Genomic DNA, 19,327 nt, shown 5'->3' with positions numbered 1-19,327 from the left:
AGCACCAGACGAGCCTGGCCCATGGCCGGGCCCAGAGAGTAGATGAACTCTCGAAACTCTTGTAAGGTATAAAAGTACGTGGTGTATTTCTGTGAGCATATCGAGAGGGTACGTCTATGGTTTTGCAGAGTCTTGGGTATGATGGGTGGGAGTGGGTTAGTGGTACTAAGGGCAATGAGTTTGGATATAGAGGGAGTGGGACATAGTGTGAGGAGGGCAGTCAGGTATTTAGTGGCAGATTATATTTCTATATCGTGGACAATGAGGAAGGTTGGGGAGGGAGGAAAGAATAAGGGCTTTAGCTGGACATTTCTATAAAACAAAGTGTAGGAAAGAGGTAGTGTATGGACGGAGATGGGCTATCGATTTTCCAACATCGTATAGGGGTATGACTGTGAGATGGATGCGCGATTTAGTGTTGTAATGGTTAGGTGGACTAGACTCTGCATAAGAGGGTGGGGGGGGGAGAATATCTTGATTTTTAGCACTGATTTCACTGTAGTAGTGTTTTCATGGGCAGTCAATGGGAAGGGAGAGGCGGCTTACAAATTCGATTAGGTGCTATAATGTTATATTATCTTATTTTGTGTGTAAAAGAGCAAGTCTGATATTGCTCTGAAACTTGTTAATTATTTTTTATATTTTATTTAAAACTGCATATACATAATACATGTATTACATACTAACAAACCACGGTGAAAATAGTGGTACACACAGAAACTTCATTCCTCTCCAAACATGAAATTAAACACCTACTTTATAATGTAGTTAATAAAACCAACCACATCCACTTCACGTAAAACCTTCCGGACTCCAAAAAAAAAAAACACACAGGAAGATACTATCACGTTATAGAAGTACTTAGTATTGATGGCAATATATATATATATATATATATATATATATATATATATATATATATATATATATATATATATATATATATATATATATATATATATGCAATAAGATCACAGTAAACAGGTGATTTCAGAATATGCAAAACAACCACTCTGAAAGAATAGAGAAATTCCAAGCGCTTTCGTAGATGCGTGGAACAGTCTTCCCAGTGGGGTGATAGAGGCTAGGATCTTGGGTAGCTTTAAGGTGTTTTCTGAACTAAGATGCCATTGTGTTGCAGTGTCTGACAGGTTGAATATCAAAATGGTATACAATACTGAGAGGTTGGTAGGTAAGACTCACAGGCAGTAATATGGAGACCAGAATTGAACTGCATAATCTAGGTGAGGCCTTACTAATGACGTTTATAATATATATCAATGATCTTGATGAAGGAATTACTAGTGATATGAGCAAATTCGCCGATGATAATGTGAGTAGTCACGAAAGCGCTTGGAATTTCTCTATTCTTTCAGAGTGGTTGTTTTGCATATATATATATATATATATATATATATATATATATATATATATATATATATATATATATATATATATATATATATATATATAACTAATACACAACTCAGATTGGCATACAAAAAATATGCATATAGTTTTATTTGTGTGTCACGGAAACGCAGGATTAAAGAAAAACATTGTAATACTCATCATGAAAAGACTGTACAAGTAGTGTACTTGGTTAAACAGAAGCACCAGACCTAACACATGCACCACAATGTTGAATACCCAACCTACCACATCCTTGCACCACAATGTTGAATACCCAACCTACCACATCCTTGCACCACAATGTTGAATACCCAACCTACCACATCCTTGCACCACAATGTTGAATACCCAACCTACCACATCCTTGCACCACAATGTTGAATACCCAACCTACCACATCCTTGCACCACAATGTTGAATACCCAACCTACCACATCCTTGCACCACAATGTTGAATACCCAACCTACCACATCCTTGCACCACAATGTTGAATACCCAACCTACCACATCCTTGCACCACAATGTTGAATACCCAACCTACCACATCCTTGCACCACAATGTTGAATACCCAACCTACCACATCCTTGCACCACAATGTTGAATACCCAACCTACCACATCCTTGCACCACAATGTTGAATACCCAACCTACCACATCCTTGCACCACAATGTTGAATACCCAACCTACCACATCCTTGCACCACAATGTTGAATACCCAACCTACCACATCCTTGCACCACAATGTTGAATACCCAACCTACCACATCCTTGCACCACAATGTTGAATACCCAACCTACCACATCCTTGCACCACAATGTTGAATACCCAACCTACCACATCCTTGCACCACAATGTTGAATACCCAACCTACCACATCCTTGCACCACAATGTTGAATACCCAACCTACCACATCCTTGCACCACAATGTTGAATACCCAACCTACCACATCCTTGCACCACAATGTTGAATACCCAACCTACCACATCCTTGCACCACAATGTTGAATACCCAACCTACCACATCCTTGCACCACAATGTTGAATACCCAACCTACCACATCCTTGCACCACAATGTTGAATACCCAACCTACCACATCCTTGCACCACAATGTTGAATACCCAACCTACCACATCCTTGCACCACAATGTTGAATACCCAACCTACCACATCCTTGCACCACAATGTTGAATACCCAACCTACCACATCCTTGCACCACAATGTTGAATACCCAACCTACCACATCCTTGCACCACAATGTTGAATACCCAACCTACCACATCCTTGCACCACAATGTTGAATACCCAACCTACCACATCCTTGCACCACAATGTTGAATACCCAACCTACCACATCCTTGCACCACAATGTTGAATACCCAACCTACCACATCCTTGCACCACAATGTTGAATACCCAACCTACCACATCCTTGCACCACAATGTTGAATACCCAACCTACCACATCCTTGCACCACAATGTTGAATACCCAACCTACCACATCCTTGCACCACAATGTTGAATACCCAACCTACCACATCCTTGCACCACAATGTTGAATACCCAACCTACCACATCCTTGCACCACAATGTTGAATACCCAACCTACCACATCCTTGCACCACAATGTTGAATACCCAACCTACCACATCCTTGCACCACAATGTTGAATACCCAACCTACCACATCCTTGCACCACAATGTTGAATACCCAACCTACCACATCCTTGCACCACAATGTTGAATACCCAACCTACCACATCCTTGCACCACAATGTTGAATACCCAACCTACCACATCCTTGCACCACAATGTTGAATACCCAACCTACCACATCCTTGCAACACAATGTTGAATACCCAACCTACCACATCCTTGCAACACAGAATTTTTTTTTCTGTATGCACTGAAAACATGTATTAGATAATAACAAAAAACATAGTGAAAGCAGTGGTATACACAAACAGCACACCTCCCTATACATGAAAATAACTTACATTGCAATACATCCCCCCACAAAAGAAAACCACATCCCCTCTACGTAAACCTACCAGACTCCCACTATACAAGACCATACATGACATTATATCATAACTAAAACTATAATAACAGAATATACTTACACATACATGTATATATATATATATATATATATATATATATATATATATATATACATACATACATACACATATACACACCTATATATATAAAAGGAAAACCCAAAATACAATAATTCAAGTAGGGATATATAATATATATATGTTGTTGTGCTTGCGTTTTACAGAAACGCAAAACCAAAAAAATTGCAATACACATTACAATTAGTATAAAAAGTTTAACCATGGTTCAAAACATAAACACCATATCTAACACATGCATAACATTGAAACCGACACCTACCACATCCACACAACAGAGAACATTTTTTTTTATTAATTTGGGAGAACAATATACATGAAAACCAAATGACAACAGCAAATCACAATATGCTATGCAACAAAACGAAAAAAAAATTAAGTTTTACCATTCAAGAGCATGCAATTGGCATATAAACCACAATTATAGAAACCCCATGAAAAACCCTACTGCAGTTCAAAAGCCCAGAGGCAAGCAGAAAGCCCGCATTTCCAGATCCCATGAAAAGAACCATCCAACAAAACCCATCACTAGCACACTCATCAAACCTCATCCAAACGCAGGAGTCAGACCCATCTAACATGATAGGAACCATTCAGAACCCCCCCCCGCTCCCCCTCCACACGCACATCCTTCTTATTGGCTCTACTATGATAATCCCAGATTCCACTTCCAGACACGTATGCACCACCCCCACTCATACCTAAGAAACGCCACTATAAACGAACCTACCAAGGGGAAAAAGCCAAAACCGAGGAGCTCAACCCTGATCGGTCTACCCCACCCCTAACCTCAGTAACCCGTTCACAGTCAGGTGGCGATACCCCTCGGGGAAACTGGTCATCCAAGTCCTTCCATATAAAAACCTATTTCTACAAACTGTCCTGTAGACACGTGCTTCAAGCGCTCTCACTCTACAAACCCCACCAACCTCCCGCATACTCCAAGAAACAAACAAAAAATCCGCCACCACATACATAACGGCCCTCCTAACGTCCGCTGGGACCCCTCCCACATCAAAAGTTAATTAAGGCCCTTAGAGACGATATACTATGCCCCCCCCACCAGATGGAAACCCCCACTAACCACTCCCTTATAATTCCCAATGTTTCACAAAAATAAACTGCATGGAATGCCCTCTCCTCTTCCCCACAGCATTGACAAGTTCCCTCACTCACATAACCCATCCTACATAACACTGACTTGGACGCCAGAATTCCCATGAAAAACCTGTCGACCAGTTCCCTTACCCTAAGGGTCAGCCGAAGCTTCCAAAAATCCTCCCAAATACCCCGCCAATCATACATAGGATAATTGCTTATACCCTGCACCACCACCCCATGACTTCCCACCTTCTCCAAATGGCTCACCTGAATCTTCCTCGCATCCTGTGCCACAGCAGAAACCTCACCATATCCTCACACATCAACAAATCCTTCCTTCCCCCACCATTTTCGTACATCAACCATAACCTCTCCTACCCTTTTACCCTATTCCCCACTCACTCTGAGGAATCTCTGTTTTACGTAGACCACCTTTACTCGAGTCTCCTATGGGATGAGGCCCAATCCTCCCTGCCAAACGTTCGTCATCACTACTACCCTCTTTAACCATGACCTTCCATAACCTCAGACATATCGAAAGACTCTCCTCAGCAGTTTCTTAATATCAACTGACCTCAGTGGAAACACCTCCGCCACTCCCCACACATTACTAAAAACGAGGGTGTTAACCACCATCACTCTCTGCTGCACAGTAATCCCCCCAGCAAACCTCTAAGCCTACCCAAAGCCCGACCTACCACTACCTCCGAATTCACCCTCTGCACCACCAGGACATCCGCCAAGTATACAATCCTACAAATTCGAAGACTATCCACAACAAACCACCCATACGCCTCGCCTAAGCCCCCCACCCAGGATCCTACCTCGAGCAACCTAGACTTTGCTCCATTAACTCGCATGCCCATCACTGCCCCAAACATTTCAATCACTCTACCCACGTTTTGTAAACCTACCTCCTCATCCACCAAAATCGTGGTGTCGTCCACATAGCCCACAATCCCCGCACCACTACCCCATCCCTCACCCTTCTCCCGAACCCCTCCCTCAATAAGCCTGTAAAAAGGGTCCTGTATACATGCAAAGAGAATTTGGGACAGGGGACATCTCTGTCTCAAACCCCTCTCCATCTGCACTGGCAAACCCAACCTGCCATTCACTTGTACCCAAACCATGGCAGACGAATACAATGTGGAGACCAATCGTACAACCTCCTCCCCGAAACCCTGTTGTGGGGAGGGTGGTGTTTGAGTCTCAGTTTGGGTTGCCGGGTAGGTAAATGGTTGAGGGCAATGGGATCATAAAGGGGTTCATGGAGGACATGGAAGGGGGCAGAGGGGCATTGTTGGCATTGGATTGGCAAGGGGCTTATGACAGGGTGGAAAAAGGGGCTTTGCAGGATATTCTCCTCAGACAGGGGTTTGGCGAAGAAATAGTGGGGTGGGTGGATTCATTGTACTCAGGAGCGAAGGTAAGGGTGCAAATCAATAGGTGTGTGGGGGAGGGAGTCAACATGGAGTGGGACCTTCGGTAGGGTTGTCTAGTATCACAACTTTTGTTTGCATGTGTTCAGGATCCTTTTGATAGGATGGTGGAGGATCGTCTAAGGAATGGGGGGTAAGTTGGTGTGCAGAAGCCTTGGCCTGGCTTGGTGGGCTATGTTGACGATACAACTATTCTGGTGTGCGAGGAGACACGGTTAGAAGTTTTAGGGGAAGTTGTACACATGTTTGGGAGAGCTACTGGGATGAAGGTAAATCTGGAGAAGTCATAATGCTAATGGGGCTGGGAGAGTGGGCAGGGAGATTAGAATGGGGATGTGATGTCGTGCAGCGTCAGAATGAGAGTCTGAAAATCTGTGGTGTCATATATGAGGCTGACCTGAGTGCTGCAAGGGTCAATAATTTAAATAGGATGGTGGAACAGGTGCAGCAATGTTTGGGAATGCTGCGACCTCACCATTTAACCCTTAGGCAAAGAGCAATTGTCATCAATGTATTACTATATAGAAAAGTCTGGTTTGTTTTGGCAGTGATGCCGTTAACAGGAATGGCGATCACGAGTATTCTTAGAATGGTGTTCAAATTCTTGTGGGGTTCAGGGTGCAACTGGTTGTGAAGGGAGGTAGTGACATTGCCGGTATGTAAGGGAGGGTTGGGTTTGTTGGACTTGAGAAAGCGTGGGAAATGTGTGTTCATTAAGAGGGAAGTGATGCGTGCAGGTGGATGGAGGGGAAGGCAGCTAGATAAGGTACATGATCACCTGTGGAAATGGTATGGGAGAGCGGAAATGAAGGAATGTGAAAAAAGTGTTATGTGCCTTAGTGTTAGCCAGGGAACTGGGAAAAGTATAGGTAGGAACTTTGTGTAAATTGTTAGAGGGACATGTTGTGGTGTCGGTTGAAGGGATCTACCCCATGTATGCATGGGATGTAATATGGCAAAGATTTAGTAAATTAAGGGTACGACCTAGGGCCCATGAGGTTATGTATCGTTTCCTACATGGTATATTGGCAACAGGAGCGATGCTCCGAGATAGGAGGGTCATCGAGGGTGAGGGTGTAGCAGATGCAGTGGGGAAGAGACTGTATCATGTCTATTTTTGTGAAGGTTTGGAGCGCATCAGGGTATGGATGAGTAGGGTAGTGGCTAGGGTGGGGGATCAAGTTGTGTCGGTATTGCGAGCGTTGAGTCTTGATATGAGTAGGGTGGATGAGGGTGTGGCAAAGGGTTTAGCATATATAATCGTGGACTACATATATGTTTTGTGGGGTATGAGAGGAAAGGAGGGTGGGGAAGTGCTGAGGAGGATTTTGGCCGCAATGTTTTATCAAACTTTGTGTCGCAATAGAGGCATATATGGGAAAAGGTGGGGTGAAGTTTTTTCCAAAGGCTATAGAGGACTAATAACAGGGAATTTAAGGGCATTATAATGGGTTTTTAACTGCCGGGGTGAGTATGTTGGTAAAAGGGGGTGAAGAGTCAAGGGTATTCGATGGGCTGACCTCCTCGGGTGTGAAGTGATGGGTGGATGGGTGTGACTGGAGGTATACTTGTGAAACTGGATGTGATGGTGTGAAAGATCTATTTTGTTTAGTTCTCTTGTTGGGGAAGGTATAAATGACAGTTTAAATATATAACATTTATAAATATATAACATATAAAATATGTAACATGAATTTTTTCTTTGGTAGCGAATTATGTCCCGCTTGTACTGATCTTGCAAGTGAATTTTAACTTGAGAGGGTTTTCCTTTCACTATGTTCCTTGAAACATTGAGTTTTTTTTTGCAATTTATATAACGTGTTCCTACATTTTTTTGAAGCAATTACCTATTATGTAATCATGTGTGAATAAGGATTAGTAACCTAAATTAATATTCATTGTATATTTATTTGTATGTAATACTAGTTAGGCACGTGCTAGAAGGCACAGCGAAAGTAAAGTCTGGTGGAATGTGTGTTAAGTTTTGGTATGTTGGTATGTGGCGTGTTAGATGTTGTAAGAAGTTTGGTATGGTGTTGTTATCTTACCACCAACTAATGGTAAATACTCATTAAGTTTTTGATGAGGTCAGGGTATGACCCTAAATTAGGATAATTAATGGTATGTATCTTAGAACGGTGATTGTAAATATTTAAGTGGGAAGAAATGTCAGCTGTGGCTACACTGGCAATAGTAATTATTGTAAAAGGAGGGGTTTGTAGGATATGTTGTGGGTTGCGTATTTGGTTGTAATATGGCCATTATCTATAGTGTTTATTTTCTGTACTGGGATTGTGTAATAGAGGTAATGGAGGTAATTGTTAATATCCAGTATACTCTTATACATCCTTCTGGGCCCACTTGCACCTCCTCACTCGACAACTGTACTGTCAACGGGCTGTGTGTTTCATGAATCACCACATCCCCCTCCGACTCCACAGGAGGAGCAATCACCTCTTCACTCCTCGTGCGACCATGCCCTCCTCCTTGCCTCCGTTCTTCCTCAGGCATCGTTTTCTCATGTGCAGGTGCTCCGCCTCTTGCCGGCCCAGGAGCCGTATTTCGCTTGCCACAATCTGCCGCCATATGGTCATATTCGCCACACAGTCGGCACGTACGCCTCTGCCCGGCATACGCCACCTTTACCTGGGTTTTAAACTCCTAGAGATATACATACAAGGGTATAGGATGTCTCACCGTCATCTTGAGATTGAAAGTACCCTCCGGAAATCCTGCGTAAACTCCTTTTGCCCATTTTCCAGGTTGGGCTAGATGTACAGTCCCATATCTTTCGAAAACACTTCTGATATCTGCTTCATCAGCCTCAAAAGACACATTGCGGAGCTTGATCCACGAATAATGTCTTGATACATCCGTCAACCTGACCCTCACTGCCGGTGTTACGTTAATGCTGACATCTTGGTAACCATCCACCAAAGCCTCGTACACTTGAGCTGTTAGCATTTTCACGAATATTCTATAAACACCATTTAGTGCCACTCCATACAAATCCCCGTCTCTGATGCTGTATGTCTCTCTTATAATTTTGGGCAATAACTCCTCGACTGACGTAGGCGTTAAAGCCCCAATAATGAGCTCAATGCCCACAGTATTCACTCTCTGGTGCATACCTAGCACCATATTGTTTTCTGAGTAGCTCGTCTGGGTAAACAGTAGAGGGGTGCAAAGCACGACAGCACTCTACGTCATCCAGGCAGCGAATGGCATAATTATCATCAGTGGTATTACCAATCACAAGTGGTTCCTTACATACACCAATGCCTCGTATACTTGAGCTGTTAGCACTTTCACGAATATTCTATAAACACCATTTAGTGCAACTCCATACAAATCCTCGTCTCTGATGCTGTATGTCTCTCTTATAATTTTGGGCAATAACACCTCTACTGACGTAGTCGTTAAAGACCCACTAATGAGCTCAATGCCCACAGTATTCACTCTCCAGTGCACACCTAGCACCACATTGTTTTCTGAGTAGCTCGTCTGGGTAAACAGCAGAGGGGTGCAAAGCACGACAGCACTCTACGTCATCCAGACAGCGAATGACATAATTATCATCAGTAGTATTATCAATCACAAGTGGTTCCTTACATATACCAGCATGAAGGGTATCGTTCCCTATCAACAAGTCCACTGACCTGATGGGAAATACACCACTGGATGTACCCACTGAAATATAACCAGTATAATAGCTTGTTTCAATGTAAACTTTGTGCAGAGGTACTTTTATAACAGCCCCACCATAGGCTTCCAACAATACATCTATCTTGGAATAGGTATCATCAGTTATGGGCAGTACATTTTCTCTCAATAACGTGAGATAACTGCCAATGTCTCTGAAAGTAATTATCACAGTTAGATGTGATTTGTCAAGTCCTACTTTGCCTCTCGATAAGTAAGGACTCATTGCTGAATGAATCTTTTCGTCAGATACACTTTCTGACGCTAGTCATCTATTCTGAGTAATATCTAAAACAGTGGAATCAGAGGTATTACTAGGATTTTGGTGCCTTTGTTGCATGGAAGAGGATACGACTTGTGTGGGGGCGCCAGCCGCACGACCGCTTCTCGTATCTCTTTCTAACTTATAGCAATACTCTCTAGCATATCCTTTTCTGTTACAATAGGTACATTTAACTTTCTTCTCGGTATCAGACTTCTGTCTAACCTCAGAGACAGATTCAGGATTGTGAGTTTTTCCTGGTAAAGGTACAAGAAGTTACAGTAGTGTGTACATCAGGCCGGCACTTTTCAGGTGATTTAGGTTGCCAACTTTTAGGACAATTTTTAGTTACCTTGTTTCTGTGTGTTTTAGTACATACAAGTTTGTGAGAAATCTCGTAATTGTCTGCTAATGCTGCAGTTTCCAGAATATCTGATGCAGTATGATCGATCAGATATTCTTGTATGTCCACAGACATACAGTTGTTAAACTCTTTGTGAAGTAACAACTGAACCAGACTTATAATTACTGCACTTAGCGGCTCTGCACCACCTCTCAAATGCAACTTTTTTCTCACGAGCAAACTCTACAGAAGTTTGATCTTGTCGTCATTGTAACGTACGAAATGCACATTGATAACTTACAGGTAACAAGTTATATGTCTCTAGAATAATTTCCTTGACAGCATCATAACTAATATACTTGGCAAATGGTAAAGCAGCAGTACAAGTTAGAGCTCTTCCTGTCAAAGCTATGTGTAACAAGGTAGCCCAGTGCTTACGTGGCCAGTTCATAGCACGTGCCTGGTTCTCAAACACATCAAAATAGGTGTCTAAGTCACTCTCAAAAAACTAAGGAAACATTGAGGCAGCTTTCAGCACATTAAATGTGTCCTGTGTTGTACTAACAGGTTTATCAACTTTGTCAGATCTTTAAGTCTGTTGTCTTCCAAGACGAACATTTTCTCTCTGGAAATCTTCTTCGTTCAATTTCCTCTGTGCCTCTATTTGTGCAGTCTGCAACATAATGAGGCATTCCATCCTTTCAAATTGTTCCTCAGAGATAGGACCAGTAGGTAACGGAGGAGTGGGGAAATTAACATGTCTTTCTGGATGGTCCTTAGGACAGACACCTTGTCTAGCCATCCCTAGAGTGTCTAGATCTGGTCTAGGATAAGTAGATACAGGTGTAGCATACACAGTACTAGTATGAGGCTGAGTCATACTACCAGCTACACTCTGTACTATTTTATTAGTCAGGCGGGAAGGTGTGACCGTGAACGGAGTTACACTAGGCTCAGACATTTCTGCCGTAGTTGCTCTCTCTTCTACGAAATCAAATAGAGTCATACTTTCTAATAGCGACACTATGCTCTCTGTATCTGAATCATAATCAGACATCTCTGCATGAGCAGGAAACAATATAGCTTTAATTAATGCTCTGACAGTTTCTGTGGTGTAATTCCTGTTATACGTCACACCGAGATTTTTGGCTACTCGCCAAAACATCTGACGAAGTCAGAGTATCAATTAACTGTTTCACTTTGACATACATCACGAAAATAAGCACATTATGAGTGATTATAGGAAACTATAATCCTAATAGGAGTTTTATTGTTGGTTGTCCTAGAGCTAGAGCTCATAAACAGTATTTCCATCTCCTTGGATCAAGAGACTCAGTCAAATACATACATCCACCTATTATATTGTACAAGACTAAACTCAAAGTCTTCAGATTAGGAAAGTACTCAAAGTGTTTGACCACAGAGTTACTAGTGTGTCAAACTGGACAATTTCTCCAACACCTTGAATCAAAAGAATCCCAGACAGGCCCCCATTTGTTACAAAAAATGCGATTTCTAGTAAATACTAGAAAGGACTGCCCTTCTAGCATCCAGCCTGTTACTGGGTTTTTGTAACAAGTAGTCAGTATCCTGGTCCAATTATCCACTAGAATTCAATAAGATTCAATAGTGCTTCAGGATTACAACTGGTAGGCTACTAACTAAAGAAATTAACATTTAATAAGTTTTTTAATAACAAAGTTGTCTAGGCATTTATTATCAAAGTAAATTTATCAAAATAATCACTTCTCTCATGAACAGTAGTATTGTGCTGAAGGCACATATCACATCTTTATGGCTTTTAAGTATTGTCTGGTACATTGTTAGTATTTAAGAACATGATATTAATATGTACAAGTAAGTTTGTGTGTGTGTGTGTAAGTGCTCTAAGTAGTTGGCTATGTCTCAAGAGTCGACTAGACTTAACCAGTGACTGACTAAAAGTCCTCACATAAACTAACATCTTGACCAACCTGGCAACCAGAACAGTTTGCTTGAACAATAAAGCGACTGTTAAGCCGAACAGCAATATAACAAGCAACAGCGACACAGAATCAGGAACAACGAGATAATATAATGACACTAAGTAGGGACCATCGGCAGATCCTCCACAAAAGTCACAAAACTCCCATACTACTGAATCTAAGTTCAGCATTAGAAAATCCCCGACTGTGACAGTGCACAGATACCAGTACAAATTAGGTCGGAAGCTACAGTGACACACAAACTCAGTACAACGTCGAAAATCACTAAGTCTAGGATATGTTCTCTGAACAGAGTTACACAGAACCAGCAACAAGAAAGCGACAGAGACGATCTTCCAACAAGGGCCCACAAGGGAGAGCAGTAGAGGGACCTCTTGTTAGAAGCAACGTCAAACAGACAATCGGCCCTGCAGGCCAGGCAGACTACTCCAGGTGAGGTGTGATAAGAACATAAGAACATAAGAAAGAAGGAACACTGCAACAGGCCTACTGACCCATGCAGATTAGACCAATGACCCACCCACCGGATTATCCCAATGACCCACCCAGTCTGGCCATCCCCACTCAAGGATGGAGCACTGTACCAGACCCAGCAGCACAAGCTAGTCATGTCCAACTCACATCCACCCACACCCACTCATGTATTTATCTAATCTATTTTTAAAACTACACAACGTTTTAGCCTCAATAACTGTACTCAGGAGCTTGATCCACTCATCCACAACTCTATTACCAAACCAGTGCTTTCCTATATCCTTCCTGAATCTGAATTTTTCCAACTTCAAATCATTGCTGTGAGTCCTGTCTTGGCCGGAAATTTTCAACACACTATTTACATCCACTTTATTTATTCCTGTTTTCCATTTATACACCTCGTTCATATCCCCCCTAATTCTACGCCTCTCGAGAGAGTGCAGATTCAGGGCCCTCAGTCTATCCTCATAGGGAAGATTTCTGATACATGGGATCATCTTTGTCATCCTCCTTTGTACGTTTTCCAGAGCATTTATATCCATTCTGTAATACGGTGACCAGAACTGAGCAGCATAGTCTAAATGAGGCTTAACCAAGGATATATAGAGTTGAAGAACAACCTGAGGACTTCTATTATTTATACTTCTAGATATGAAGCCAAAAATTCTGTTAGCTTTATTGCGAACACTAATGCAATGTTGTTTTGGTTTTAGATTACTGCTAACCAGAACTCCTAAATCCTTTTCGCAATTGGTAGTATTAAGATCTACATTATTTAGTTTATATGTGGCATGGTTATTTAACTGTCCAACATTTAGAACTTTGCATTTGTCAATATTAAACTGCATCTGCCACTTCTCCGACCATTGCGTCAGTCTATTCAAATCATCCTGGAGTGCTCTAATGTCCTCATTAGAATGAATTGGACGGCCTATTTTGGTGTCATCAGCAAATTTGCTGATGTCGCTATTTATTCCCTCATCAATGTCGTTTATGTAAATTGTGAACAACATCGGGCCCGACACTGACCCCTGAGGAACACCGCTTGTGACGGGCCCCCATTCTAATTTCTCCCCATTTATGCAAACTCTCTGCTGTCTATTTGTCAGCCATGCCTCTACCCAGGAAAAAATTTCTCCTCCTATTCCGTGTGCCCTAAGTTTCCTCAATAGCCTCTGGTGTGGAACTCTATCGTAAGCCTTACTGAAGTCCATATACACAATATCATATTCATTACCATGATCTACCTCCTCAAACGCCTTAGTGAAAAAAGTTAGTAAATTCGTAAGACAGGAACGCCCCTTTGTAAAACCGTGTTGAGATTCATTAATCAATCTGTGCCTGTCGAGATGGCTACAAATTGCTTCGGCAATTATTGATTCCATAAATTTTCCCACTATGGAGGCAAGGCTTATTGGTCTATAGTTCGAAGCCAAGGACCTGTCACCTGCCTTGTAAACAGGTATTACATTTGCCATTTTCCACTTATCAGGCGCTATGCCAGTTTGTAGTGATATGTTAAAAAGATTAGCCAAAGGTATGCTAAGTTCCTCTTTACATTCCTTTAACACCCTTGCAAACAGTTCATCAGGGCCTGGGGATTTGGTAGGTTTTAGTTTCTCTATTTGTTTGAGGACCATGTCACTAGTTACCGCAAACGAACATAGTTTATTATGTAGATGAATGGTTCAGAGAACCGACATGTTGATAAATTAGACACATGTGCAACTCTTGGGTATCTTTATCAATAAAGATACCCAAGAGTTGCACATGTGTCTAATTTATCAACATAGTTTATTATCATTCTGTTCTATGTAATCTATTATTTCAGGAATATCGCTAGTATTTTCCTGGGTGAAAACTGAGAGGAAGTAGGTATTTAGAATTTCACACATATCCTTATCACTGTCAGCGATCTGACTAGAGTTACTCTTAAGTGGGCCAATCTTGTCCCTAATCTTACTTCTGTATACCTCAAAGAACCCTTTTGGGTTAGTCTTTGAATCCCTTGCGACCTTAGCCTCATAATCCCTTTTTGCTTTTGTTATTCCCTTTTTTATTTCTTTAATTGAATATATTGATTTCTTAACTGCCCATCCTCTCTTTTGATACGCCTATATATGCCTCTCTTTTGACCAATGAGATGTTTTAATCTATTGTTCATCCATTTGGGATCATTTTTGTTAGATCTAATTTCCCTAATCGGAACAAAAGTTGTCTGGGCAGCTGGAACTATGCTCTGAAAAACGTCATATTGGCAACCAAGATCACCTACCTGACCCATAGTCAGGACATCCCAATTTAGCCCACCCAGGAAATTTTTCAGTCCCATGAAGTCGGCCAAGCGAAAATCTGGGACAGAGATTTGATTGCAGTTATCTGGGTAATTCCATGATATATTGAAACTAAGTGATTTGTGATCACTTTCCCCAAGCTCATCATTAACCTCAAGATTAATTAGTGAATCGTTGTTGGCAAGAACAAGTCAAGCAGAGTGTTTCCTCTAGTTGGCTCTGTCACAACCTGTTCTAAAAAGCAATCCTGAACCGTATCAAGAAAGTCACTAGACTCAAGATTTCCTGTCATATTGTTCCAATCAATTTGTCTAAAGTTAAAATCTCCCATTATCACAACATTTTCATATCTAGATGCATTATGAATTTCGTACCATATCAGCTTACTGCACTCCCTATCAAGGTTTTGGGGCCTATAAATCACACCCAAATTTTATTTGTTACTTCCCTCGAGAAACTGTAGCCAAACCGATTCTGTGTTCGATGTTTCTAATCTTATATCATGTGTAAGACAACAATTTAAATTTTCTCTGACATACATCGCCACGCCACCCCCCTTCCTGTTGACCCTATCAGTGTGGAATAGTTTATAACCCTGTATGTTGCATTCAGAAGGCATTTCTCTATCTTTCAGGTTGAACCAGGTCTCTGTTATACCAATAATATCTATATTACCTACACTTGCAAGTAATTTTAGCTCATCTATCTTATTTCTTAAAGTCCTACTATTTGTATAGTAAATCTTTAGGGAGCTAGTCACTCGTTGCACTCTACTATCTCTCTTTGTTCGTTGATCAATTGATTTGCCATTACTAGCAACTTCATTTTGAATATTGTCTTTTAAACATATCCCTGAGGTATCCCGGTAATAACTGCTGTTTTTAACCCTAATGCTGCAACCTGATTATTTCCCACAAACACCCATACCTCTATAATCTATCAGTTTAAATTCCTAGACAAGTCATCAATTTCCCTCTCAATTGAATTGGCTAATGCAACTACTCCATCCCCAGAGAGATGAACCCCATCCCTTGCATACATATCACGTTTGCCAAAGAAAAGGTCCCAGTTATCAATGAATATTATTGCAAGTTCCTTGCAGTACCTGTCTAGCCAGCGATTTATACCAATTGCCCTAGACATCCATTCATTGCCCACTCCCTTTCTAGGCAAGATGCTACATATGACTGGGATCCCTCTCTTAGACCTAACTACTTCTATGGCTGACCTGAACTAATCCAGCAGCTCCTCTCTCCTGCCCTTCCCAATGTCATTACCCCCAGCACTAAGACAGATAATTGGCTTGTTCCCATTACCTGCCATAATATTGTCCAACCTGCTGAATATGTCGCCAACACCAGCTCCAGGAAGACACACTCTCTGTCTGACCTTTCTGTCTCTGTTACAAAATGCATGGTCCATATAACTTACCTGAGAATCGCCTACTATTAAAATATTCTTACCTTGATTAGCAGGGTAATCAGTGGTACCTTCAACTCACTAACCACTGACGTACACTCGTCTTGGAGAACAGAGAATCGACTTCCTACCTTCACATCTTCTCTATTAACTCTCCTCATCTTCCTTCTTCCTGAACTGTGAACCACTTGCCACTTAAAGCAGCTGCCACTCTCACTGCTGGTGACCATTCCTACCTTACCAGCTAAATCCTTCTCACACTCGCTCCCAAATTCGTCTATGCAAAGCTTCAGCTTCCTATTTTCCTCCTGAAGAAGTAGAATCTCCTTCTTCAACACATGAACCTGGGTTTCTAAAGCACTACAACAAGCCATGGCATGGGTAACAGCCCATGCTAACTCCCAAGAGCTTGGCAGGTATGACCGCACTTGACCACTGACTTCAGCTTACTGATCACGTGACTCTCCGTGGACTGCTGCTACCCAGCAACACAGAAGCTGGCAGCGTAACGAGCGAAGCGACTGTTAGACAGGGCCGTCAGCTACTAAACACTCGAACTATGAACACTGAATAATATATAAATATAACATCCTACCTAATAATATAACTAAGTCAAATAATAATATAAAGCAATATATTTATGATTTAGCTAATATCGCATATATAAGCAATATAAAATTATATGAACAGGTAATATACATTATATACATTGTGATCCATTCAGGGGTCACAACAGTGGGCAAAAACGCATGATGTCCTAATCCACTGGACCATATGATCCTGAAGAGTAGGGCATCCAGCGGAACTTGATGCTGTACTCCTTACCCAAGGGCACACGATGGTGTGGATGACTCTAGGCTAATTTCATTCTAGTTCCTGTTTGGTGTACTAGTTCAACGAGTAGTGTTTTATATTATTGTGACCACGAACGAGTGGTATTGTGTTCTCTAAAGAAAGAAATCCGAGGTACATTTCCGAGCTGAGATAAGATTAAAGATCATCCCAAGGAAGTGCCTGAGGCCATGGAATGACCCACTACAATTACATCACTTCTTCAAACACACACCATCACCACCTGAGGCCATGGAATGACCCACTACCATTACATGACTTCTTCAAACACACACCACCACCACCTGAGGCCATGGTATGACCCACTACCATTACATCGCTTCTCGGCCTTTTGGCTAAGATCAAAGTGTAGTAAGTATCAGTGTCCAGCAGACCTTGTTGGAGGGTGGGTGAACATCTCTCTTGATGCATGAACATCACTTTTTCTTACAGTAAATAGCTACTCAAGGAATTGTCTTCAGTAGTGGTATTTGACAGTTTGTTCCACTCATTAACTTGTACAATAGTGAAGTACCTTGATGCTAGTGAAGCACTTTTGATCCAAGAAATTGAACGTACCCTTCCCTTGGATGAAACCTGATTACCTCATTACCAAGGATGTAGGAATGAAGGTTGTGCACATAAAGCCTAGACCAACGTGAGAACAGGTAATTTGTGAAATGCTTGATGCTCTAAAACGATGGTTCTGATTAAGCAAAGGTAAATGCAAGATAACATCAGGATGATTCACCCTTCACTTCAGTGGCACTTGAATTGGCTTCTCTCCCAGGAGAATGCCGATGCTGCTGTCGACGTCCCCCATCGGCCAGCGGAGAATGGCAGTGCTGCTGTCGACATCTCCCATCGGCCAGCAGAGAATGACGGTGCTGATGTCGACATCCCCCACCGGCCAGAGGACGACGATATCCAACCCCAACGAGATGTTAACCGTCTGATCATCCGCCTCCCACCTCCTAAACCCTTTAGGTGCACTGAAAACTGCTCATGGTCAAGTGCCAGCACCATGTGGACCAACCTTCGACAGTCACTGGAGCGACACCTTCTGGCCATACATGAAGTGATCATTCTTTCACACTCATATATATGTGCTGGCTATAACATCGTTCTGGGAAATCGTTCAACGTTACATAGATGTCCCAGGAATAGACAGTTGAGAATGGAGCCCTAGAATTACAACACCAACATCGCCTGCATTTTAGGTGCGAGGACAAAGGCTGCTATGAGGCACTCCCATCGAAAACCGGACTAAAGAACCACAAGGCCGCCCATCATCGACAAGCTGCAAGAGAGGCCCAATGGCTCCGGCTCCACATTGGCGTTCGACAGCCCAGAATTCCACCACCAGTGGAGCACCCTCGGCCAAGAACACCACAGATGGAGCACCCTCGACCACAAACTTCACTACAGGTGGAGCGCCCTTAGCCACAAACTCCACGGGTGGAGCACCCTCAGCAGCACGACAGATCACCGCCTTCTTTAGCCCTTTCCCCCCTGCCTCCCACCCCAACTCCTCTCCTTCCATACACTAATGTACCTAGGAGAGAGACCCAGGCAGAATCCCCACCCCGGTCTGGCTCCTCACCACCATCCTCTCCTGCACTTATCTCCCTTCCTCACACCACCCCTGAGTCCTCTTCCATCCCACCTTTATGCACACCCTCTCCCCCACCTGTCCATCCACCCTTACCACTCTCATTGCAGGTACCATCACCACCTCTATCCCCTTCGTTTGTAAATGAGACTGCCTCCCCAGCTGCAATGTCCAGGCCCATTGACCACACACAGCTGCCAGGAGTGGACCATCAGGATACAAGCCAGGGAAACGCTGACCACGACGATGCAGAAGGGGAATGAATCGTAGAGCCCTTTCTCGGCCCTTTGCTTGAAGTTCTA

At 42.4% G+C, this 19,327-nt stretch overlaps 1 pseudogene; it reads left to right on the top strand.

Moving 5' to 3' along the window:
• Positions 1-17,749: 17,749 nt before the first annotated feature.
• On the top strand, positions 17,750-17,926 carry LOC128686702 (U2 spliceosomal RNA; annotated as a pseudogene).
• The last annotated feature ends 1,401 nt before the right edge of the window (positions 17,927-19,327 follow it).

Source organism: Cherax quadricarinatus, chromosome 12, assembly GCF_038502225.1.
Source record: "Cherax quadricarinatus isolate ZL_2023a chromosome 12, ASM3850222v1, whole genome shotgun sequence".
Classification (NCBI taxonomy): Eukaryota; Metazoa; Arthropoda; class Malacostraca; order Decapoda; family Parastacidae; genus Cherax; species Cherax quadricarinatus.
The sequence above is the reverse complement of the archived record's forward strand: the minus strand, read 5'-3'. Positions and strand labels throughout refer to the sequence as shown.